Genomic DNA, 22,642 nt, shown 5'->3' with positions numbered 1-22,642 from the left:
AATCTTCTGTTTGATATTTAAAGCACTTAATAACCGGACCCCCCCCCCTTTCCAGTCTTCTTATACCTCACCCCCATACACTCTATGATCCAGTTAGACTGGCCTCTTTGCTGTTTCTTGCACAAGACATTTTCTCTCAACTCTGTCCATTTTCATTGGGTGTCCCTCCAGCCTGGAATACTCTCCCTTCTCATCTATATCTCCTGGGTTCCTTCAAGTCCCAAGTAAATTCCATGTTCTGCATAAAGCTTTTCATGATTATCCTTAATGCTAGTGCCTTCCTTTGTTGATTATCTCCATTTTGGGCTGTAAATATCTTATTTGTACAATTATTTACACTTTGTCTCCTGTGTTAGGCTTCGAGCTCCTTGACAGCAAGACTGTTTTTTGCCTTTCTTTGTCTATCTGGTGCTTAGCAGCACAGTGCCTAGCACATATAAGTGCTTAATAAATTCTGACTGTTTGACTGATATAGTTGACCTAGATTTTAGCAAAGCACCTGATAAAGCATCTTAAACTATTATTATGAAACAGATGAGAGAGATACGGGCTATATATTAATACAGTTAGATGAATTTAGAGCTAGTTGAATGACCAGTCTCAAGAAATAGTTGTTAATACTCAGTGCTCCCCTGGGAGGAAGTCTATTATGGAGTGTACTAGACCTGTAGTTGGTCCTGTGTTGTTTAACATTTTTTAAAATTAATAATCTGTATAAAAGCATAGATAGTATTCTTTAATCAAATTTTTACATGACCTTAAACTGGGAGAGATAGGTAATACTCTGAATAACAAGTTATGCTACAAAAAACATCATGATAGCATAGAGCACTGGGATGAATCTACTATGATAAAATTCATTGGGGATTTAGTCTTACATTTGGGTTCAGAAAAATCAACTTTGCAAGTTTAGGATGGGTTAGGTAGGGTTAAGTAGCAAGCTTGTCTGAAAAAGATCAAGGGTTTTGATGTAGTGTTCTACTTCAATATAAGTTAATGATATGACATGGAAGCCCCAAACCCTAATGTCTCTTGGGCTACACTAAGAAGGCAGAGCTTCCAGGAATAAAGTGATGACAGTCTGCTCTGGTCAGACCATACATGGAGTATTGTGTTCAGTTCTGGGTTCCAGTTGAGGAAGGATATTGATAAATTGGAGAGTATCCAGAACAGAGAAAATGGAATGAGGGACTTGAGTCTATGTCATATGAAGATCAGCTGCAGGAACTAGGCACATTGAATCTGAAGAAGATAGGATAGCTTATAGTTGTGTTTAATTATCTGGAGCTTTCATGTGGAAGAAGGATTAGATTTGGGTTTTTTAGGCCCAAAAGGCAGAACCAGGAGCAATAGACGGAAGTTACAAAGTGGCAAATTCAGGGGAAAAAACATCCTAACAATTGGAGCTTTCCAAAGTTGAAAGTGATCTCTTGGGAGATGGCAGGATCCTTCTCCATGGAGGCTTTTTTTTTTTTTAAAGTGAGGCAATTGGGGTTAAGTGACTTGCCCAGGGTCACATAGCTAGCAAGTGTTAAGTGTCTGAGGCTGGATTTGAACTCTGGCACTCCTGACTCCAGGGCCAGTGTTCTATCCACTGTGCCACCTAGCTGCCCCAGTGGAGGTTTTTAAGTAGAGGCAGAATGTCCATTGGTTGGGTATGTTAACGTGGGCCTTCATTTCTGATATTGGTTGGACTATATGACCACTGAGGTCTCTTCCCAAACTCTGTCATTAAATTCATGTTTTCAAAAATTTGAAAAATTGTTATATCATCACATGACATTTTATAGACTCAGATTTAGAACATGAAGGATGTTGGAGATTATTTATACAACATCTTTTTCAGTTGAGGAAACTGAGGCCCAGAGACTTTATTTAAGTGATTTGCCTCAGGTCAGATCACCTTTGTAATGAATGGCAGAGTGGTCATTTGAATCCCGGTCTTCTAACTTCAAACTGAGTACTCTTCTGCTAGACCACATAGCATTCCTTATAAGACTGAGTAACTACTCTATGTGCATCCTTGGTCCTAGTCCGCATGCTTCCAGGACCAAGCCCCAGTAATTATCCTCTCATACAACTGAAATCTTTATTCCTTATCAGCTTTTTCTTTCCCCTCATCCCCAAATCTCAAACCAGGCCCACCCTTACTATTTGTAAGATGTTCTACAGGCTGGCTATGGGAGGAACAGGTTTGTACTTCTTACTGCCAGAGCCTGAGCTGGTATACCACTTGAACCCAGGAGTGCTGAGTTATATCAGGGCTAAAGTCAATCAGGTGTCTGTATTAAGTCTGATATCAATATGGTGAGACTCCCAGAATGGGGAGCCACCAGGCTGCCTACGAAGAGAAAAACTGGTTCAGGTCAGAAAAGAGAGCAAGTCAAAAGGTCAAAGCTTCTGTGCCAATCAGCAGTGGATTGCGCAAGAGTCTCAAAACAAAATTTACACTCAATGCATCATTCCACTCCCTACCATAAACCATTGGTAACTGGAGTCTCCTTCCTATCATTTTATTGAAAATGTTTTCTCAAAGATCACCAATGACATCATTGCTGGATGCAATGACTTTTTCTCAGTCATTATTCTACTAGACTTATATGCAAAATCTGACACTGTTGGTAGCTTTCCTCCCTCCATTGATAATCCAACATCCTCTCTCCATCTTTACTATATACTCTCCTTCCTTGACTTTATTATTTTTGGGGGAGGGCAGGGCAATGGGGGTTAAGTGACTTGCCCAGGGTCACATAGCTAGTAAGTGTCAATTATCTGAGGCTGGATTTGAACTCAGGTCCTCCTAAATGCAGGGCTCGTGCTTTATCCACTGCACCACCTAGCTGCCCCCTTTCCTTGACTTTAGTCCCACTTTCCTGGCTCTTTTCTTACCTGGATTTCTTCTTTGTGCCCTTTGCTAGATACTATTTCTGACCTGGGTGCTCCCAAATGTATTGGGGAAAATTGTTGGCCCTCCTTTTTCTTTATACTTTCCACCTGGCAATTTCATGCATTCCTACAGCTTCAACTACCATCTCTATGAAGATAACTCAAATCTCTATCTCTAGCCTTGACAGCTCTCTTGAGCTCCAGTCCCATAGTTAGAACTCTTTAACATGTCATACTTACTCAGGTGTCTTACCAAAACCTCACCATTGTATAATAAACCAAACATTAAAAATAATGTTATTCTTTGTATCTTCTAGCACATAGCAAGGTATTTTGCATATAACAGGTATTGAATAAATGCTTGTGGAATTGAATTGAGGATATACAAACTTAATAGCTAGTACAGGAGACTGAAATTTATGTTCTTGTTTTACATGATAACTGACTTCCTGCCTAGCCCAGAGAAGTAAATGTCTACAATATAGAAAAAAGACTGTTTACTACTTAGCTTATTTATAAAACATTTTGAGAACACTAAGGCGAAGATTATTTTTAAAAAATAAAATTGGGAATAGCCTTCTAAATGGACAGTGCTCTTACATCACTAATAGTGCAAAGAAGCACCAAAAAAATGGGGAATTGAGATGTGTCCACACCAGTCATATTCAAATAGGGTAAAAATAGGAAACATTAAAGGATATTCTTTTTACTGGGCCATCTAGGGAAAACTAATCCTTTCTTTTAAAATGAACTGTATCCAACCTGTCTTGGAAAATAACAATTTATTTACTATAATGCTCACAAACCTATGACAGATTAGAACTTTAATTATTAGAAAAAAGGAATATATTCTTAAAGTAGAAGTGGGAAGAAAGGGAAGAAAGGGCATGTAACTAAGAAAAGTGTTGTCCAGTATCACACAGTTATAATATTCCTACTTGTTCAGCAGACAATGCCCTTTTTAGCAGAGTATTTAATTTGGATTGCTGACATTCATTTGGTACCAGTCTGGGTGACATCATATACAATATAGTTGGAGATTGTAGCAGCTTCTATTCTGTTTTGCTATCTGTCATCTGCTGGTAGAATAATGTGGCAACATGTTCAATTTGGCTAATTAACTCCAAGACTCATGCAAATAAAATGTGCAGGGCCTAACTTCTAAAATGTGCCTAGGTTGAAAAACTGTAAGTCTTTGGCCAATATGTGCATAACATTAATGGAAAATCATATACCTACTCCTATTGAATAGCATTATCTAAAAACTTTATTTTGAAGCTACAGTTGAAAGGCACTGGTTTTCAGTGAGGATAAAGTTCATTCCAAGACTGAAAATGTTGAAAGAACATGCTTGCACTCAGTGTTCCAGCCTAACTACTCTATCGGCTATTCCCAAATCTGAAATTACATCTCCCATCTCCATGGCTCTACACAGGGTGCCCCCAGACCTGGGACACACTTTTCTAGGCCTCTCAGTGGAGCTAAGCTGAGAAGCTGAAGCTTCTTTGGCTTCTATCTTGTTTCCAAGATCAGCTCAAGTACCACTCACTGCCTAGCCAAACAAGGCCTTTTCTGACCTCTTCCAATTTTTACTCCAGTCCCTCGAATAATCATTTCTATTTACTTAACTGTGTATGCCATTCTCTCTCTTTCCCTCTTCTCTCCTCCCCTCCCCCAATAGCAGATGTTTGTTTTTAATTTGTTGAACAACTGAAATTACCAAAGAACAGAAAAAAGAAATCTCAGGAGGAAAAAACAGCTAGTTATCAACACCTTTCGATCAAGCAAGGCTTCTGGGTATTTTTATGGTTGTAGCATGTAAAGTAGTCTGAAAATGAAGGCTCTAACATCATGATACTTTTAGCTTTGGATAATCTGAATTGTTGACTTGGATTGATCTAGAACTACAAGTTTATTGTTCTAACAGGAGTTTCAATTTGTCTTAGGTTTACAGTAATTAGCCTACCTTTAACAGACAATTTTTTCCATGCCTGGTTTGCTGGTAAATTTAATTATACAGACATTTTAAGTGTTTCTTCTCTAAGAATATTCTAGCCATACAAGTATTTTTCTTATTTAACTTTATCTCAAGATTATAAACTTTAGGAGAGAAATTTAATGTACTATTGTGGTAATTCCTCAAACACTTTTATGCCTATCAAGCAAGGAATGAATGTCCACAACTCAGTGTGCTTGACCACCTCTTAATAATAGAACTGGTACTGTGTGTTTACTGAACATTAAATAAATTTGATATGGCAATTTGAGTACAACCTGACTTCCAGTCCTAAGAGGCTAACGTAGATATTTTAAATTCATCAGGCCCAAGGAAAACTGGCAGGGAATTTCAGGGTGGAATTTGACTAGCTAGTAGTTTACTTGATATCTACTTGATATCCATTGCATTTGAATTGCAGAGCCCACACAGACTTTTAACAACAACCTACAGGCTTCTAAGGAGTCCTACAGAAATTGGTGAGAACAATGCTGACACCAGTACATTTTGCTGCAGACGCCTACACCCAGACATGATGCAATGTAATGAAGGAATACTTTGCGAAGGGAGGCAGCTTTTATGGCTAATAGAGGGTGAAAATACAAACTTTACAGGTGGAGACAGGAAGGGTAAATGCTGTGCTACCCCAGGGGAGAAGCTAGTTTTCTGCAGAACATTCTTTACAGATAGAGTACATACATAGGACATACATTTAAGTGCTGGATAGACTAAAAAAAAATAATGAATATATCCAGCTGAGTTGGAAAAGGTTCTAAAAAGGGTCTAGAAAATTGTCTCTCTACAAGGTCACAGGGTGACTTATCAAGGTAAGAAAAGTCATTTTTCTATTAAAAAAATTCTGGAGGCAGATTGAGAGCTGGCCTCAGTCCACGGGACTTAGACTTAGGGTCAAGTCCTGCTTTTAACATAGACTGGACATGTGATCCCAAACAAGTAATTTAAACTTTCAGTACCTTAGGAACTCTCTAAGTGCATGGAGGGTTCCCATCACTATGGTAGAAGAAGCTTCCTTACTAAGAGCTTCCTATACTAATTAATGAAATCAAAGATGTTGACTCTGACCCTCAGCAAAGTGACAATGTGCACAGTATATAACACAAATGATACAGAGCAGCTATAATAAGAAATATTTATTAATAATAATAGCTAGCATTTATATAGCAGAGTGCATTACAACTATTTTTTCATTTTATTCTAACAACTCTGGGAGGTTCTATATTATTGCCATTTTACAAATGATGAAGCTGAGATAGACAGAGGTTAAGTGACTTTCCCAGGGTCACAAAGCTAATAAATTGATGAGGTGGAATTTGAAGTTAGATATTTCTGACTCCAGGTCCAGTGTTCTACCCATTGCTCGATACAGCTGCTTCTGATATGAGTGGAGCACAGTGACAGGGGAAATAACAAAATTTAGATAAAAGTCTCTGCCATCAAAGAGTTTAGAAGTCTAGTAGGGAGAGGTTACTCTGGCAGATAGCGATAATGCATAATATTACATGAAAAATGGATATTTTAATGCCTACTCACAGATAGAAAGGGTGGGGGTGGGGTGATTCTTCCTAAAGCCTACAGTTCTGTGGCAAGAACCCAAACCTCATCCTGGATCTTAATGTTTACAAGGACCTTTCTCAGTTCTTTTTGACTTTTGCGCTGCATCTGACCAGTGTTCTGGATATTCTCTCTCCTATATAGGTTTTCCTGACACTCTCTCCAGGTTGTTTTCAGTGTGACCACTTCTCAGTTTCCTTTGTTGGCTCTTCATCCATATCACATCTCCTAACTGTGGGTTTTCACCAAGGTTCTATCCTAGGCCCACTTCCCTTTTTTTCTCTATAATCCCTTGGTGATCTTATCAGCTCCCAAGAGTCTAATTATCATCTCTAGTCAGATGACTCAGATTTAGATATTCTGCTCAGGTTTCTTCCTGAGCATCAGTTCTGCATCACTAACTACCTACCATATATTTCAAACTGGATGTCTTAGAGACATCTCAAACTCAACGTGCCCCAAACAAAACTCATTAACTTTTCCCCTAAACCAACCCCTCTTTCAAAATTCTCTATTTCTCTCAGAGGCACCCCTTCCAGTGTCCCAGATATCAAAACCTTAAAATTATCTGACTCCACGTTCCATTTTCACTCACATAACCAATCATTCGACAAATCTTATTGTTTCTACTCCTTCCAAATCTCTTGCATCTGACCCCCCTTTCTTTCTACCCACACAGCCACTCACTACCTTATTTCAGATCCACATCACTTCTGGCCCATACATCTGCAAGACTTTCCTCCTAATTTGTCTCCTTGCTACAAGTCTCCACATAATACATTCTCTACACAATTGTTCAAATGGGTTTTCTTCAGTCAGACTGATCACTTCATTCCCTTACTCTATCAACTCCAATGGCAACCTATTAGCTTTAAGATGAAATACAAATTTGTTTCCCCCCCAAAGCCTTTTACAACCTGGTTTCCACCTGCTTTTCCAGCATTTTATGTTGCTCTCCTATCTGCACTCTCTATGTGACAGTCAAACTGACCTTGCTGATCCTAATGCAGAGCACTCAGCTCCTGTCTCTGTGCCTTTGAACTCACTCCTTACCTCTGCCTCATACAATTCTTCTCTTTCTTTGGCTCAAGCACTGTCTTCTACATGAATTCTTTCCTGATTCCAGAAACTGCTAGTGCCCTTTTGCCCTTTCTGGATTTTCTTCTTTTCATAATTATTCTCTACATACTCATATATGAAGGTGTCTACTCTGGTGGAATGTTAGCTCTTTGAGAGTGGGAATTGTTTAATTATTTGCAACCACAGAACCTAGCTAGCACAGTGCCTGGAACATAGTAAGCACTTAACAGATGCTTGGTTGATGGACTGCAATGGATCAACAGTGATGAAGAAAACAATTAGGAGGACATGAGAGAAGTGGAGGCCAAAGAGAAGATAAGTGCATGGGATCTCTTAAATAGTTCTTCCCCAAATGATTCTAATTTCATAACACTTCTTAAATTCATTCTCACTGCCACCAACATTGTTGAAGTTTACATCATCTCACGACTGGCCTATTGAAATTAGCCTCCTAGCTGGTCTCTCTACTTCCAGTCTTTACCCCCTCAAATCTTCCTTGCTTCCAGATTAATCTTCCTGAAGCAAATGTCTGATCATGCCACTCCTATTGGCTAAAAACCAAAACCTTTAATGGTTCTCTATTGTCTAGAAGGAATAAAGTTCAAACTACTCAGCCAGAGTTCAAGAGACCTTTCACAATTCTAGCCTCCCCCTCAAACATTCAGAGAATCAGACTTGGAAGGGCTCTTTAGTGCAACTACCTTTTTTTTTTTTTGGGGGGGGGGGTGAGGCAATTGGGGTTAAGTGACTTGCCCAAGGTCACACAGCTAGTAAGTATCAAGTGTCTCAGGTCGCATTTGAACTCAGGTCCTCCTGACTCCAGGGCCGGTTCTCTATCCACTGCACCACCTAACTGCCCCGCAACTACCTCTTTTTACAGGTAGCATAACAGGCCTAGAGAGATGAAAGGATTTGTAAAAGTTTCAAACATTTTAGGAGTGACAGAGTTAAGGTGAGTGAGAACACATGTCTTTGGACCATCAGTCCAGTATACTGATTGTGCAGTTGGCCAACATACTCCCTGCCTCCCCATCTCCATTTTCCCCATTTCTTAGCTCATGTTGCTTCTGCTACTTGGAATATATCCCTTGCCACTTTTCTATTTCCAACTCAAATCAAAATCCAACTCATCCTTCGTGAAACATTCTCTCATTCTCCCAATTAAATATTTCTTCCCTCCTCTTACCCCGCCCCCCGCCCCCCGCCCCCCAGCAGTAAGCACTGAAGCATTAGACGTCTACTGGAAAGGAACTTAAAAAATCCAAACCTTTTATTTTACAAATGGAGAAATTCCGGCTCAGGCCAGGCAAGTAAACTAACAATTTCATCATTCCTCGTGTCCCTGCTTTAACCTTTTCCCCGCCCCCTCCCAGCTCCTCCAGGGCCCAAACCAAGTCTTACTCATCTTTATGTCTCTCCCAACACATAAAGAGGTGCTCAGTATCTGTGCATTTGGATTTTCTCTCTCGTATCTAGGAAGAGGCTGCTGAGAAGAGATTGGCTTTCACAAAAGGAAGAAATCTTAGGTGCGTGGGAGAGTGTGGGAAAGAAATGCTTATCAGTGCCTCTTTCTCCGCCCCCACTCCTCCTAGTTCTAGCTTGTCCAGATGCTGGAGTTGTGGGGCCTCCCGGGACTTTGGTGTCCTCTTCGGTGAATTGGGCGGGCAGGTTGAGAAGACCGCTACCCCACCCCCTCGTCCCTTACACAGCGTCACCAACACCTTCCTAGGCAGGGCGGGAGGCGGTAATGGGGGTTCATTTTGTCACCGTTCAGGCTCTACACCACTGTCCTAACTCCAAAGTCGCGGCCTCACGGCTCCGCCCCTGGGCTCCAGAGTAGTTGGGGCGGGGGGAAGGGGGGGGGGCGCCTTCCCAGAATGGGGCGCTTCGGGGAGGCGGGGCCGCCCCTCCCGGGGCAGCCTCCGAGGCCGGCGGGGAGCTGGGAGCGGCCCGAGCGGCGGCCCGCCCTCCCACCGGAAGACAGGAGCCGCCCATCCAACCGGCCCGGCGCTCAGCAGCTCCCCCGCCCGCTTCCTCTTCCTCCTTCTCCTACGGTCCCGTGTCTCCAGGCCTTCGGCTTCCCCCTCCCCCTTCTCCAACCCCTGACACAGACCATCGCTCACCTTTGGGTTCCAGCCCTGCTCAGGTCTAGGCGCCCCCTGGGGGAGGGGAACTACGGCTGCAGAACCCTCTCCGCTCCAAACCCGGAAGGCAGTGAGACGGCTTCCGGTTGGGATAGGCTTTTCCCGGCCCCGCGCTCTAGTTAGTACATCGAGGTAAGGGGACAAGACGCCTGGAGCTGTGCGACCCAAGTGTGCAGAGAGCTTCACCGCACGGGGCTGAGGGTGAAAAGTCTGGACTGGCACGTCTAAAGAAGAACGTATTATCATGTAGGCGTTTTTTTCTTGGGCTCGCTCATCACCTACTGGTCCGTTTCGCGACCCACCAGCCGTTGCCCCGGAAACGAGGAGGCTGGGCGAAGGGACAGCGTAAGGCGTGAGACCGGAAGCTGGAAGAATAGCTTTCCCCGCCCCTGCCTTTTTTTCCATTATTAAAAATGGCCGCCGCTGCGTCGACTCCAAGATGGGCGGGGTGTCGCTCTACCTTTATCAGAGGAGTAACTCTATGACCCGAGAGAGAGAGGCAGCGTCATCTAGTGGACAGGAGACCGAGCATTGTAAGTCGGGAAGGAAACGGAGGGAGCGTAAGGACGCCAAAGAGACGTTGTTATTGGAGGGCAGCTGCCACCCGTTCCCCCTGGATGACCCCGCCTTCCCGTCCCTTACTCCCGCCTCCCTGGTGGGCTGGTGACGTGTGCACGCCGGCGGGCGGGGCTAGCAGGAGGGGCGGCTGGAGTGGTGTGTGTGGAGGGGGGGAAGGAGGACGGGGACGGGGCGGGGCCAGCGGTAGGGGGGGCGGGGGGGGGGCGGCGGTTGGGTAGCGCCGCTTCTGTAGAGGAGGAGGAAGGAGGAGGATGGCGGAGTCCGGGCTCTTGACGGTAACCAGGGAGCGCCCGGGCGGGGGGCGGCAGGTGGAGAGTGCGACGTCTCTTCTGCTGGGGAGATGGCGGGGGGCACGTCGTGCCTACAGCCCGGAGTCCGAGTCGGGGCCCGGGGGTCTTAACTTAAGGGAAGGGGCGAGGCCCGGAGCTGAGGGGACGACTGGGCTCGGCACGGAGGGCCCGGAGGAGGCGCCGCCGCCGCAGCTTTCCCGGGCACCCGGGCTGGGGGAGACTCGGTGCGGGCCCTGCCGCTGCTCTGCGGGGCGGAAAGCCGCTCCTGGCGGCGGGGGCCGGGTCTGACAGCGGCCCGGGCCGGGCCTAGGGAGTCTGTCCAGGACAGCTCCTTGGAGCTGGGGAGCGAGGGGAGCCCGCCGCCGCCGCTGAGGGGGCACAGCGGGCTGGGGGCCCAGCCTCTGTCAGGGGCAGCACCGTTGGGGCCGAGAAGGTGGGCAGGTGAGGAGCTTCCCCCCCCCCCCCGCCCCGAAGCGAGGCTCTCCTTCCATACCCCCCCCCCACTCTCACACACACACACACACACACACACACACACACACACACACGCACACTCGCACACTCGCACACACTCACACTCCCCATACCCACCCCATAAAGACAGCTCTCCCCTGTAAGCTCGAGACTAAATGTTGGGTGTGTTTTTCTTGTGAAGGGAGTCGTAGGCATCCAGGGCTGCCTCCTTTGGGTATGCCTCCTGGTGTCCAACCCTTGATGGTTTTTAAAAAATGTTATCATTATTATTAGGTAGAGAGTGGGAGCCAAGATCAGGGTTACTCTGAACTAAAAGAAAGAAAAAAAAGTAATTCAATAGTAATGCTGGAGACTCCTCAGACAAATACATACATACATATCTATATCTATGTCTATATCTATATCTATAACTATATCTATATATCACAACATTCATTGTCTTCCACCTCTTTTCTCCCTCACCTCTAGTATGCTTGAATCAGGTAGGAAAATAATGACCTCAAAGCAAAATCTTTAATTGATGTGTATGAGAAATGGGTTTAGTTGTTTGAGTGACTGTGTATTTAAAAACAGTTGGGATAAATCTTGCCTCATGGCTCTTGGTGTGTGTATGTGTGTACACCCAGGAGAAAGATTATTTTTTTTTAAAGTTATCAGATCTTGAGATTTGGGTTTATATTTTCAGTTGTTTTGTGTGGAGAGTTGGTGTTTAGTGTGAATAAATGAGATAGTCCTGTTTTAGAGCCTAACTAAATCTCTGTTTCTGGAGATGCTGAAGAGAAATGAGGTTAGAGATGTATATTGTATAGTAGTATTATGCTACAGCATAATGATTATATGACTATGAATGTGTGTATCTGACCTTACACCCCAGTAATTTTTTGCACTCCTTGAGAAAGAGCAAGAAACTCACAATAATCCCTTTGACTTCATACCAGAATAGAGTTTCATTTTTTATCTTTTGGAAGCCCATAATTTGTGACTAAAATATACCACCAACAGAGGAAAATGTTTTTTTATACAATTTTAAAGAGATTGTTCTCAGAAAAGAATGAGAAAAATATTATGGTTATCTTAACTATATATGACTGCATACATAAACATTTAGCTTGTGCTGGACATGATTTGTAGTAGGACTTGATGTAATTTTATAATTTGAATTAATGAGGCAATGTCTCTTGATGAAAGGAATCTTTAGGGATAGACAGTGGATGTTTTAATTTCTCTTTTCTATGCGACATAGATAGAATTTATATGAAATCTGTTTCTTACTTATTGAGCATTACATACACTGTACATGTTTAGAAATATAATTATGCATGTATGAAGTAAGTTCAGAGACAAAAAGATTATGGGTAGCTTTCACTGCTTTAATTACATTAGTTACACACTATCTAATCTAGATGCTCTGAACTGCAAAAGTATCTAAATACCTTTTAACTAAGAATTAAATAAAATATGAGAATAATAATGCTTTTTTGAAGAGCCAAATTAATTGCCTACCTTACTTTCAAAAATGTTCATTCATTTTTTGAAGAGCTGACCTTATCTCAAGATCTGATTTGCATGTTCAAGTTTTCTTTTTTTGACTATAGTTTGTTTAGTGACCTAATGGAAGTTTTAGTAATATGAGTCTCTAATTTCTCTTCAGATTAATGGCTCACTAAATATATTCAGTAGTTTGCAATTGAATTTCTTTATAGTTTTTATCACCGTATTAAAAGTTTCAACAAGGAGTTGGTATATGTGGCAAAAATGTGATCATGTAATTGTCCACAAGCAATGTCACAGTATTTACATATTTCGTGGGATGAAAAGGCAACATTGATTGCAAATTATCTTTGAGATACTTTCTGAAATTGTTTTAAAAATATTACTGTTTCTTCAGTGGCCTGAGTAGGAACAAATTGTTTTTTCCGTTTTCAGAAACATAGAAACCAGACTCTGATGTGGAATAACCCCAAAGATAGTTGCTTTTGAATGGTTGCTGTTATATTTTTTTTCCCTTGCCATACTGAGACATACGTAAGAGGGGGAGGATGAATGAAGTTGAGTTCCTTTGTTTTCCAGACAATTAAATCATGCTAATTTGAGCTGCTTTTTTAATATGCTGGATGATAAAAAAAACTTGTGATATTTTTCTAAGATGAATGTGTGTCCTGCTAACATAAAAAACCCCAAACTTTGTTGAGTTTATTTTTCCATAGTTTTTTCTTTACATGATTATAACTCATCATGTTTTCTGATTGATCAGAATATGTTGTGTGTGTGCCTAAACCAATATCTATTAATAGTATTTTCAGTTATTTGGAAATACTGAAATGTCCAGATTTAGTATTTTAAGATCATAGATTTACAGTTAGAGGGGATTTCAGAGATTATCTAGTCCAGCCCTCAAATTTTACGGATGATTAAACAGTCCTAGAGAGCCTAAGTGACTTAGCCAAGGTCATTCAGATAGTGAGCAATAGAATGGGGATTCTTTCTCTCCACATCTTGTGTTCTTCTTAGATTAAATTTTTAAAAATTGCATTAATTGGTGCTTCCTAGTTAAGTTGCTGGGAAAAGAAACATTTCCTTCTTGAGGGACTGGCAGGAAGATGACACAGTTTGAGAAAAGTATAATATGTAAGTGCTGTTGTATCACCAGGTGTACAATGTAGGCAGCAGTCAAATACGACTAGGGAGGTAGGAGGTTCCCCTGCTGAAGGTCTTCAAGGAAAAGCTGGATGACCACTACTAGGGTATGTAGTATGGGGAATTCTTATTTAGGTATGGATTGGACTAAATGTTCTCCAAGGGCCCTTTCCAACTTGGAGATTCTCTGATTCTGTGATTCTGATATAGGGTTACTAATTAACCCCTTATAGTGGTTTGAGTATGTAGCTTTTATATTAATTACAACAACAACATTTATATCAACTTTGTTCTTCCAACATCCCTGGTTGTATCTGCTGAAATGTATAATTTAAAATAATGTTTGGCTTTAGTTATGTTTTGTCAGTGAGGTATCACTGTCTTCTTTGTAATTTTATTTTTCTGTGAGTCTACAGATACAGGATATAAAATTGTATTTACATTTTTTCTTAATGCACTAAGTTAACCGATGTTTAAGTACTAAAAAAATGAAATGGGAATTCCTACTTTGTTACTGTTGTCTTTAACATAGCAAGTGTGAAGTGTGATGGGGATTGGATTTAGCATATGACTGAATGTCTTGGAAAATGGCTAATATGAAGCAATTCAGACTACAAAAGAAGACTTATAAGTTTGAGAAAATAATATTTTACTTGTGTCCTATGATATATATCTATTATTGTAAGGTAAACTAGTATTTGAACTGTCTTTTCCCATGGGTTTTTCTCTATGGCATTTTATATTTAGTTAAGAGAGTAGGCTTAATTAAAAAAAATTCTAATTGCAAAGGACCTTGGACTTGTTGGTAACATTTGTGCCTCTTGAGAAAATATGCAGATTTTGGCATCAATATTTTAAAGCGCTAATTACATTTTCCACCATTTAGCTAATTTTGGCATCTCTAAAGATTAGGGCAGACTTCAAAATGCAGTCTATTTTGTATGATAAAAGTTTACTTTATATGAAAGAATGCAGATATTGGTTGGAACTAAAGCATGATATCAGTGGTATTAGTGTGAAATCAACCTCCAAGAGTTTTATGAATTTTTTGCTATGCTGTCCTTTGGTTTTTAAAGCACTATATATGTTTATTTGAAATAATAGTACCAGTGTTAGTGCTTAATCACCAAAGAATTTTGTTAACTAATTTCACAGTTGTCAGAAAGACCACATGCTTTCCTACTTTTTCATATGAATGAGTGGAAACTTAGGGCTAGAGAGAATATACAACTTGGTTGATTTTTATCAGTTAAATTAAAGAACTCTGTTTCCATTATTCAACAGTACTCATATTTCTAAGACTTTAACAAACTCGTACTTAAAAGATTAAAATGTTTTGGTTTGTATTTTTTCCTATCTATTTTTGTATTTCCTAATGTCATTGTTTTGATTAAGCTGATAGCATCCTTAATTTGAAGATGTATAGTTTTAATGTTTTGAGGGAGCATTTAAAAATAAATTTATTATACGTGCATTTGTGATCTGTTCCTCCAATCACCCCCCCCCATCCCCACCCCCACCCCAGTAGTCTATGAAAATTGTTTTTCACTACAATGTGGTCATTGTATACATCTTTTTTAATTCTCTATACTTTACTCTGCATCAGTTCACAGAGATCTTTCAAGTTTCCTTTGAAACCATCTATTTTGTCTTTTTTTATTCCATTACATCTATAAGCCATAATTTGATTAGCCATTCCCCAAAAGACAGCCCCTTTGTTTCCAATTTTTTGCTGCTAAGAAAAGAACTGCTATAAATATTTTTGCACATATAGATCCTTTTTCTCGTTGATTTCTTTAATGAATATAAACTGAGTAGTCATATTGTTGTGTCATAGGGTATGCACAGTCTTTTTGGGCATAGTTCCAAATTGCTTTCTAGAATGACTGGACCAATTCACAGTTTGGATGGAGCTTTTAAAAAATATTAAATATTTTCTTAATGAACATTATTTCCTATTTAATTTCATTTGAGTCTTCATTAATTTTGAAGACTGCTCTTCCTGTGTAATTGTAAGGAATTTGCTTTTTACTTATTTGAATTTTTATTCTATTAAGTATCAAGAAGTAGAACTTTAATGATAAGTGAGGAATGTTCTAAGCTGAATATTTGGAAGAGGATAATGCAAAATTATTTTTCTTCTTTTTCTACATTGTATCTTATCACATTTGATATTTGTAAACTTTCTTATAACCCATGGTGGGAAGTGTTTATTATGGAGACATTTTTAGGCTGCTATTTTGAATAAAATAGATGTAATTTTACCTTTTTCTATTCTTGAAAATTGTTGCTTTTAAAGATAAGTCTGTGTATTCAATAGCTATGCTACTGGAAGGTTTATAATGACTACATTGAGCTGTCTGATTTAAAGGACCTTGGAATTGGTATTTTCAGTTGTTTCTCATAAAATATGAATCAATAATGGCTTATTTGGCATCCCAGTTAGTTCAAAGGAGCAGCTCCTTCTGAAACAATGCCAGCATTTCTTTTCCTCATATTCTCTTTTTTTACATTTGTCTTCCTATATTTCCCATCTTTCCATGTAGTTATATTAAATATACAGGACTTAAACTTTTCCCCATAATTTCTTAAATTTATGCACTTAAATTTTTTTTGTTACAGTAATTTTCAAATTATGATAACACCTGCTTTTATGGAGGTTACTTATTGGGCAAACTAAACTCTATGTAACATTACTAAGAACCAGAAAGTAAGCCCCCAAAAGACCTCTAAGCCAAAATTGCAAAGTTCATACAGTTTATAGGAAAATCCTTAGGACTTATTTATCCTTATTTTATATACAGTTTGACAGTTGCTATCCTGACTTTGAAGCAGTTTAGGAGTTAATTAGAAGAGAAGGCTGTTAGAGGTAGGTGCATTGGCAGCTCTAAAAAAGGCAGGAAAGATACAGAAAAACTATAAAAAGCAGATAATTTGTCTCCCCCATACCCTAAGAGGCTGAATCTATTTAACATAAGAGCAAACAGTCATTATACACTTCAATTTTTTTGTCAACTCAGTGTTACAGTAAGGTTATAGAATCTTAGAAAGAAGCTCATGGACCTTTTAGTTCAAGCCATCCCTCTGAAGGTATACCTATTATAACTCTTCAGTGTCCTCAAAAAGTGTCATCTAGCTTTAACACACAAGGTAGCTCATTTCACTTCAGAATAGGCCTAGAAATACAGCCTATATCTTTGCAACTTCTACCTTTTGTTCCTAGTTTTGCCCATGGGGTTGGACACAACAAATCTTATTCCTCTTTCATCTGATGCCACTTCGAATATTTGAATTCAATTATCACCTCTCCCTTAAGTCTTTTCTTTTCCAAAATGACTGTTAATATAATATGATTTGTAGCCCCCTTACCATTTTAGTTTCTCCCTTCTCCCTTCCCCCTTCAATCCCATAGCTCATTCATGTATTTTTTTTTCCTTAAAGTGAGGCAATTGGGGTTAAGTGACTTGCCCAGGGTCACACAGCTAGTAAGTGTTAAGTGTCTGAGGCCGGATTTGAACTCAGGTACTCCTGACTCCAGGGCCAGTGCTCTATCCACTTCGCCATCTAGCTGCCCCTACATTCATGTATTTTTTAAACTGTGGCATTCAGAATGGAATACAATATTCCATATGTGGCCCAACCAGGGAACAGTATAGTAGGATATCTCTATTCTTGTTATGTACAATTCTGTTAATTCAGGTAAAAAAACCCAACATATTAGTTTTTTTATTTTTTGATTGCTCATAATGGTGACCCAGTCATTAAAAAGTTCAGTTTATTTAGTTTAGTAAGACAAGAAAGTATAGACTACATTTATCAACCGATCAAAATGCTGGTAACTTGTCTATAGACCTCCCAAATCCCCTTCCTCAGTGAATTTAGTGCCAGGCTCACAATTTCTCTCTCTACAACTCCTGCCCTCATACTAGGGGACCCCAGCATATATATTATATGGCTCTCCCTCAAACACCCTAATCCCTTACTTCCTCAGCCTATTTAGTTCCCATGAACTACTCCTCCCTACAGTAAAGATAGTCATACTCTTGATCTTGCCCTTACCCACATATGCACCACTTCCATGTTCAAGAATTCCAAAATTCACTTATCTGGCTTCCCTTACCATACCCTATTCATCCATACTGCCAATCCCCTGACCCCTCAGTTTTCTCCCAGGCCATCATCTCTGCACTAGCCACTCTCCTCTTTTCCCCATCTTAGCCACCTTGGTGAGCCAATTTGACTCTACACTGTTCTCTTTTCTTGAATCCTTAACCCCCATCATATTGTTGATTATACCCAGCCAAGCCCCAGCTCATCCTAGCCTTGGTTCATTCCTATCATCCTCTGCTTTTGCTCCTACAACCTGTTGCTGACCAAAGGTAGAGAAAAACCATACAACCATTTTGAATGAATCGGTGACAAATTTATGTTACACAACCTTGATTGGTCTCTTATTGCTTCTTGGAAATCCTTCACTGGGTCCATTATCAACTCATCATGCCACTCTCCACAGCAGCTTTTCCAAACCTTTTCATCCCCTCCTCAATCTTCCCACAGCTCCTTCTTTCCCAACCCTCTCAGCAGTATTGCCTCATATTTTACAGAAAAAAAATTGAGATCATTCTCTGTGAACTGCCTCTTCTCTCCTCTTCATCATATCACTCAAATACCTTTTGCCACTATCTCCTCCTTCACTCTTCTCACACAGAGGTGGCCTTACCAAGATAAACCCCTCTAACTGCTCAAGTGATCTAATTACATTTCATTTCCTCCAACAGATTCCCCCCTTCCCCCACATCAATCTCTTTCTGTCTACTGGTTCCTTGTCCATTGCCTATAAACATTTCTATCTCCTGATCCTTAAATAATTCTCACTTGATCATTCCATCTCCTCTATCATCTTGTATCTCTTCTGCCTTTTCTAGCTAAACTTCTTTCATTTCTTAACCCCTTAAAATTCAGCTTCTGACCTCATTATTCCACCCAAACTATTTTTTCCAAAATTACAAATTACGATCCAGCCTCCTGGCGCCCCGCCCCGGCCCCCCCCCCCCCCCCCCCCCCCCCCCCGTCAATGAGGGTTAAGTGACTTGTCCAGGGTCACACAGCTAGTAAGTGTCAAGTGTCTGAGGCCAGATTTATCCATTGTGCCACCTAGGTGCTCCCATAAATGATCTCTTAACTGTCAAATCTAATAGCATTTTCTTGATCTTCATTCTTTTTCACCTCTCTGCAGACTTTGACATTTGTCGATCACCCTATGCTACTTGATTTTCCCTTCTTTTCTTTTCTTTTTTTTTTTTGCAGGGCAACCGGGGTTAAGTGACTTGCCCAGGGTCACACAGCTGGTAAGTGTTAAGTGTCTGAGGCTGGATTTGAACTCAGGTCCTCCTGAATCTAGGGCTGGTGCTCTATCCACTGTGCCACCTAGCTGCCCCTGATTCTCCCTTCTTTCTAGGTTTTTGGGACACCATGCTCTCTTTGTTCTTTTCCTACCTTTCATACAGCTCCTTCTTAGTCTCTGATGAATACTTATGCAGGTCATTGCTCTCTAACCATAGGTGTCTTACAGGGTTCTGTCCTGGGCCATCTTCTCTTCTCCCACTATACTATTTCACTTGGTAATCGCATCAACTTCCATGGATTTAATTATCATCTCTGTTGATGATTCTCAGTTATACCTATCCTATCCTGCCATGACTTCTCTGCTGACTTCCATTCTCACATGTCCAACTTCCTTTTAGACATCTTGAATTGAATGCCTTGTAGACCCCTTAATCTTAACCAAAACTGAACTTTGTATCTTTTCTCCTAAAACCTCCCCCTGCCTGAGACTTCTCTCCTCCTTTTGAGGGTACAACCATCTTCCTAGTTCCTCAGGCTCACAACCTTGGAGTCAATCTAGACTCTTGATTCCCCCTCCCCCCCCCATATCAATCTGTTGCCAAGGCCTATCGTTCTCACCTCTGCAACATCCCTTGAATACAACCCCCTTCTATCCTCTGAAATGGTAACCACTCAGATATAGGTTCTCATCACCTTAAAGCTGGACTACTGTAATAACCTGCTGGTGGGTTTGCCTACCTATGTTTCTCCCCACTACAATCTGTCTTCTATTCAACTGACAAAGTGATTTTTCTGATGCACAAAGGGGACTATGTCACCCCCTGCTCAATAAACTCTAGGGGCTCTCTATCACTTTCAGGATGAAATATAAAATTGTCTTTTTGGTATTCAAAGCCCATACCCCTTCCCACACCTTTCTAGTCTTATAGATTATATCTACCACGTGTTCTTTGATCCAGTGATACTTGGCCTCCTTACTGTTCCATGAGTAAGATATTCCATTTCTAGGTTCTGGGCATTTTCTCTGGCTGGCCCCCATATCTAGAATGCTCTTCCTCTTTAACTCTGCCCTCTTAACTTCCCTGGATTCCTTCAAGTTCCAGCTAAAGTCCTATCTTCTACAGGAAACCTTTCTCAAACCCTTTTAATTTTAGTGCCTTCTCACTTTTAATTGCTTCCTATTTATCCTGTTCATAGCTCGTTTGTACTTGTATGCTTGTTGTCTCCCCCATTGGATTGTGAGGGCAATGTCTTTTGCTTTTTTGTATCTACAGTGCTTAACACAGTGTTTCGCACATAGTAAACACTTAATAAATGCTTAATGACTGACATTTTAGGAAAATTTTTTATTAAAATGAAAATGAAAATTTTAACTTTTAATGGAATAAGCATTTATTTGGAAAATTTGCATGTAAATAAATGAAATGTTACTGTGCTACTTAATTTATCATTAACAAGCATTTATTAAGCACCTCATATGTGCTGTTACTGTGCTAGGAGTACATATACAGATAAGAATGAAACAACCCCTCCCTTTGAAAGCTTACATTCTGTTGGGGAAAATAACGTGTGTGTGTGTGTGTGTGTGTGTGTGTGTGTGTGTGTAGATACAAAATATATACAAAGAAATATAACAAATTCAGGTAAATGTCATGTTGAATGTTTTAGTTCATTGGTAATTTTACAATAGAATTTTGCAATTGAAAATATTTATCTGCCATGATGAGATTAAATGGTACAGCTGTTTCTACAAAAAAAAATTCAACAAATAAGTGTCTCCTCTGTTCAGTGCATAGTGCTACATAATGACTATGAAAAGGCAAGAATAAGGCATCCTTATCATCAAGGAGTATTGAAAGAGCCAAAGAAATATCAAGTATTATTTATAGAACACTTGAAAAAGAACTCAGAGACTATATAGTACAACTCTTACCTGAAAAATTCCCTTCTACTTTGTACACAAATGGCCATCTGGCTTTTCCTTGAAGATTTCCAGGAATGGGATGGTGGGATTCACTCCTTTATGAGGTAGACCATTCCACTTTTGTATAACTAATTGCTGAGAAGCTTTTCTTTAAAATTTAACCTTAATTCTCCTCTTTATAACATGTATCCATTGCTCCCAATTTTCACCCCAGAACAAATATAAATTCTCTTCCACATAATATCATTTGAACACTTAAACACAACTACCATGCCCCTTGAATCTTCTGTAACATTCTTAGGTCATTTGTCATATAACATAGTCAAGGCTCTTAACTCTCTTGGTTGTTTTCCTCTGGATGTTCCAGTTTAACAATATCCTTCCTAAATTCTGCTACCCAATTGTGAACTGAACACAAAGTTTGTATGTCTGAGCATGGCAGAGGAAAGTGGGACTATTATCTTCTTATTCCTGGAAACTATACCTTTGTTAATGTCTTAGCTGCCATATAACACTAGTTAGTGACTCATAGTGAGTTTGAAGTCCATTAAAATTCCCAAATCTATTTCAGAAAAACTATGTTCTAGTCATACATGCCCATTTTATGTTTCTGAATTTAAATTTTTACGTCTGTATAAAACTACATTTATCCCTATTAACATTTCATCATATTCATTTTGGCCTAATCTGGTTTTAGCTTTCTTTTAACATTTATTTGGAATGTATTTGCAAATTACAAAAGCATGTTATTTATGTTTTTAGTCAGGTTATTGATAAAAGTGTTAAAGAAGACAAGGTCACACATAAATAGATCCCTGGAAAGTTCATTTCGAGCCCTCTTTCTGGACATCAAACCATTAATGACTGTTCTTTTGGTGGAGCTATTGAACCAGTTCTAAAACCCCCTAATTGTAATGTCATCTACATTACATACTCTTTTCCCCCACCTTCTTCTCCCCCGCTTTCTCCTTCCCCAAACAATTTGCTAAAATCTAGTGAAACTTACCTGTCATTTTAGAAACTCTGTCATTAAATGAATACCACCATTGCTTCTGGAAAAGGTTTATTTTTTAGCTTGCTCAATGGGTCATTGTACCTTTCCTGTGATTCCCTAGACCATTAGTTCTGTCCCTTATAAGTGTTGTCTGTCCCTTTTAGAATGCAATCTTTTTGAAGACAGGGACTCTCTCACTTTTATACTTATATCTTCAGTGCTTAGCACTGTTCCTGACACATTGTTTCATTCAAGGAAATAAGGATAGTCTAGCATTATTGGTTTGATTCCTTTGTTTTATTGATGGCTTTTTCTCTTTTCTTTTTTTTTTTTTTTGGTGAGGCAATTGGGGTTAAGTGACTTGCCCAGGGTCACACAGCTAGTAAGTGTTAAGTGTCTGAGGCCGGATTTGAACTCAGGTACTCCTGAATCCAGGGCCGGTGCTTTATCCACTGCGCCATCTAGCTGCCCCTATTGATGGCTTTTTCTTATATAGCATAGTCTTTTTTTTTTTAAAACTACACCTCTCCTTTCCCAACTCAGCAAGCCTTCTGTGGTATCCAAGATTTTTGAAAAATTCAACAATACTATCTTATATACAAAACATGTTAGAATTCATATACAGAAGTTCATACTTATAGTCCCTCACTTCTTCCAAAAAAGGAAGATGGCACCTTTTCTCATGGCTTCTCAGGGGTCAAGTTTAGTTATTATAATTAT

General features: G+C 40.0%; 2 protein-coding genes across 3 annotated transcripts in view; one reads left to right on the top strand and one right to left on the bottom strand.

The window, feature by feature from the left end:
• BBIP1 (BBSome interacting protein 1) overlaps window positions 1–9,979 on the bottom strand; it is a 40,524-nt gene extending 30,545 nt beyond the window's left edge. Inside the window, exon 1 of one of the 2 annotated variants that reach the window (XM_043985368.1) lies at window positions 9,658–9,979. The gene's annotated coding sequence lies outside the window, so the exon portion shown is untranslated. Of the gene's footprint in view, window positions 1–8,935; window positions 9,326–9,657 lie in introns of those variants that run through there. The other variant, XM_043985369.1, reaches the window with a different exon arrangement.
• A 512-nt stretch (window positions 9,980–10,491) lies between these two features.
• Window positions 10,492–22,642, top strand: part of SHOC2 (SHOC2 leucine rich repeat scaffold protein) — a 144,830-nt gene continuing 132,679 nt past the window's right edge. Inside the window, 1 exon segment of the mRNA XM_043985365.1 lies at window positions 10,492–10,532. The gene's annotated coding sequence lies outside the window, so the exon portion shown is untranslated.

Source organism: Dromiciops gliroides, chromosome 2, assembly GCF_019393635.1.
Source record: "Dromiciops gliroides isolate mDroGli1 chromosome 2, mDroGli1.pri, whole genome shotgun sequence".
Classification (NCBI taxonomy): Eukaryota; Metazoa; Chordata; class Mammalia; order Microbiotheria; family Microbiotheriidae; genus Dromiciops; species Dromiciops gliroides.
The sequence above is the reverse complement of the archived record's forward strand: the minus strand, read 5'-3'. Positions and strand labels throughout refer to the sequence as shown.